Consider the following 4260-nt stretch of genomic DNA (forward strand, 5'->3'; position numbering starts at 1 on the left):
TATTGTAATGGATTCACTAACAAGTCAGCTACAATTAAGTGCATTTCTTTTTTGACATGGTTACCACCACACATAGTTATTAACAGTTACTGTAAAAAGTGCTAAATGTTAGTGGGTTTTAGCAAGGTGGCCAGCGAAGTCTTCTATGCCACTCCATTAGGAGTTTGGGGAAACTGGGTTAGGCCAGGTGATGGTACAGCTAGGTGGGTTTGCACATGGTTGGTGGCTTTTACCTAAGGGTGATGTAAATGTGAAGAGAAGTGTATAGGGCCATTTGTTTTGCCCTGCTAATTAAAAAAAATATATAAACAAGTTAGAAAAAAGCTTTAAGGCTAGTCTCATAAGATAGGACTTTCCATGATGGATTCAGGATCCCAAATGAGCTCTCTCCACAGACCAGAAAAACAGGTCAAGGCTCCTTGAATTTTTTTCTCTACAAAATAGTTGTGAGTATTGTAGGCTACATGTTCTGAATTCACAAAGAAAACAGTAAATCTTAAGTGCTCTGCTCCAGACTAAAAGGGAAAATATTAAATTATCCATTTAACAGTATATTAGAGATGTATTCCTTCTATAGAAAGAGAGACATTGTGCTTTAAGTCATACAGTATGTCACTGCTATACTAAATATGCATATGATACAATAAGAATGTAATTCAGTTTCTTGATGTCCCAGTTTTATCATTCTGGTAGATAGCTGAAACTTTTGGTGACAAAATATAAGCTTTCTCTCTGAATTTTCTGATAAGCTTTCAAATTATACACAGATCTTGGCTTTGTGATTAAAATAAAAGTATTTCCTCTAAAGCACTTGATTACTCAAATTTTCCTTTTAGTGTTTAATAACATCACCATGGGTGTTTGCATAGCATTATGCCTTAAAGCACAATTCATTTGGCTTCTATTTTCATGGAGCCTTATAGGTTATGTCGAGTTGAAAACGTGTTGTCTCATAGGGGGAGAAAAGGGAACATATGTAATACTTTCAACAATAAAGATGTTTAAAAATATTTGTCTCAATAAAGAATATAGCATATACTTAGGTGGGGCAGGTGCTTGTTACAATCTTTCTACTCCTTGGAACCTGAATAACAGCCTTTCCAAATGTGAAAAAGCCAAGAGAATCTGTGCAATGATCTATGCATAACCAAGCAACAGGCACATACTTCTGGAATGCGTTAGTCCCTCGCATTGAGGATTCACCTCACATTGGGGTAGCCACTTAGTGCCTCATTGTTCAGCGCTAGTGGTGATAAGATTTGACGTGTTCACACAAAACCTCTACTGGGTGGACTTCTGTTCCCCTAACATCCTTGTCTTCCCCAGAACTCAGAATGTGACCTTATCTGGAAAAAGCATCCTTACGGATATAAGTAGTTAAGATATTGGAGTAGGGTGGGCTCTAAATCCAATCTAACATGTTCATATAATAAGAGACACACACACACAGCAGGAAGGTCATGTGAAGACATAGATACAGATACACAGGGAGAACACCGCATGGTGACAGAGGCAGAGGCAGAGGCTGGAGTGATGCATCTACAAACCAAGGAACGCCAAGATTGCTGGCAATACCAGAAGCTAGGCAGGGACAGAATCTCCGCTGAGGCCCTGGAGAGAGCAGGGCTCTGCCATAACCTTAATCTCAGACATTTAGCCTCCAGAACCATGAATGTAATGCTCCGCATTCCTGGCTTGGCCATCTCTTCCTTGGAGGCCTTCCCTCTCCCTCCTAAGAGCTCTCGGTGCACTCTATGCTTCGCCCAACATTACTCACCCCTCTGTGTTACACTTGCTTGTGTGTAACAAACAGGAATTTTGCTCTTCACTACTCAGATGCAAGAAATGTCACATTCCATTATTTCCAAAATTTAAAAAAAAAATGTGCTCCTCATTCTCATCTTCTTGAATCATAAGAATTCTATCTTTGGGCTTCCTCCCCGTCCCACACTCCTGTGAGATGACCCCAGAATTGTGAGTTCATGTAATAGCAAAACACTGCTTCTCCAGCTGCATGAAGCTGCAGTGCCTGCTGCCCTGCTGGGTACTGGTTGTCAGGTGACTCAAGGACAGCCCCCACCCCAGCAGTCCTGTCCACCAGCTGCAGGAGGGCACCGACCTCACAGCCACTCAAAGCTTCAGCATGGTCTGACCAGTCCAGACTGACTCCTCAATAAGGCAGAGACTCACCCCACTGTATATACCCCACCACATACAGCAACCCCTCAAACTTAGTACTTTCATTTACACGTAGGGAACCCTCCACTCCCTGTCCCCCAGGCGTGTGCGTGCGCACACACACACACTCTCACACACACACTCTTTCATAGGAACATATTTATAGTAGCCAAAAAGTGGAAGCAGCCCAGGTGTCCACTGACAGATGAATATATAAAGAAAATGTGTTCCATAAGTACAATGGAGTATTATTCAGTCTTTGAAAAATGAAGGAAGTTCTGACATATGCTATAACATGCAAACACCTAGAAGATATTATGCAAACTGAAATTAGCTAGTCACAGAAGGACAAACACTGTATGATTCCACTTACCTGAGATACTTAGAGTAGTCAAATTACACAGAATAGAATAGTGGTGGCCAGGGACTGAAGGGAAGGGGGAATGAGGAGTTTTTGTTTAATGGATTCAAATTTTCAATTTTGGAAGATGAAGAGTGGATGGATGGTGGTGATGGTTGCACAACCGTGTGAATGTGCTTAATGTCACTGAGCTGTACACTTGAAAATGGTTAAGATGGTAAACTTGTTATGTATATTTTACCACAAATTTTTTAAATGCTAAAAATAAGACAAACAAGGAAGTTTGACTTTTAGTCGGTTTTATTATTATTTTTAAATTCTCTGCAGACAGTGCACCTTCTTATTGCCTGAACTCGGGGCAGAGCATACCCACATCCACTCCTTGGTGTTCTCCTGGACTTCGGGCAAGTTACTTAACTACTTGGAGTCTCAGTTTCCTTATTTGCAAGATAAAGATAATTTCTTCAAGCAGTTTTTGAAAGAATTAAATAACTTAATTGCTTAGCAGGGCTATTGTTGTATTCATAGTTAAATGATTTTAGGTGCCAGGACATTAATTAAGCCTGGAAAGTGATAAAGTGTTGGCAGAACTAGATACTGGCGCATGAGAAGTGGGTCGTTTATCAGGAGAGAATTGTGACTAGGGAAGAAAGTGCAGTGTGCAGTTTTGATCTACAGTTTCACTTTGGTGAAGATGAGTTCCAATGAGGGTCTTCTAGATCAGTGATGGCGAACCTATGACATGCATGTCAGAGGTGACACGCGAACTCATTTTTTTTGGTTGATTTTTCTTTGTTAAATGGCATTTAAATATATAAAATAAATATAAAAAATGTAAGTCTTTGTTTTACTATGGTTGAAAATATCAAAAAAATTCTATCTGTGACACAGCACCAGAGTTAAGTTAGGGTTTTTCAAAATGCTGACATGCCGAGCTCAAAAGGTTCCCCATCACTGGTCTAGACCCATTTCACTGCCTCTACTGCCCACCAAACGCAAGCAAGCATCCTGCCCATCCTTGAAATGAGTAAGAGTCAACCTAACAGGTGTAAGGTGCTCCCTTCGGCTAAACAGCACCTGAAGGGTAGACTGAGGCACCAGCCCCAGCAACATTATCAGCGTCTTCTTGATCCGCTTACAGCTCTCCCGGCAACAGTTGGGAAATTAGAAGAGAACACTGGGTGATAGTAATAATGTTTAGCTGTCATTAGGGCTTCCTTTCTTATAAAGTTATAATGATAATTTTTAGAATGCTTTCCTTTACGGCATGTATTAATTCTCAGAGGCAGTTTCTGCTCCTGCAGCATGACGGAAGTTGTTCTTCTTCCTGCAGAAACAGGATATCACTGACCACATCTGACATGACAGCACAGGGAGGAAGCCGGGTGCCTCTGCTATGAATATGAGACCAGCTGCTGTTACAAGAGTTTAAAAGAAAAGAGAGAGAGAAAATAGAAAAGCCAGTATATCAAACAGAGCACATACCACACAAAATAATTACTGCAGTGCTTTCAGTTCTAAAATTAAGGATTAGAACTTATTATACTTTTGATTTTATTGTTTTTATTAATTATGAAAAATGAATTTTCCCCATCCCAGCAAAATAGGCTGGCTATTTCAAACCTGTTTTGTTAAAAATGACAACTACTGATGGGGATTCTGAGGTGCAATAGCGGTAATTTAATCAGAATTAAGTAGGAAATTTTTTTTTTCTAAAGAGT

The sequence above is a fragment of the Myotis daubentonii genome, chromosome 17 (genome assembly GCF_963259705.1).
Source record: "Myotis daubentonii chromosome 17, mMyoDau2.1, whole genome shotgun sequence".
Classification (NCBI taxonomy): domain Eukaryota; kingdom Metazoa; phylum Chordata; class Mammalia; order Chiroptera; family Vespertilionidae; genus Myotis; species Myotis daubentonii.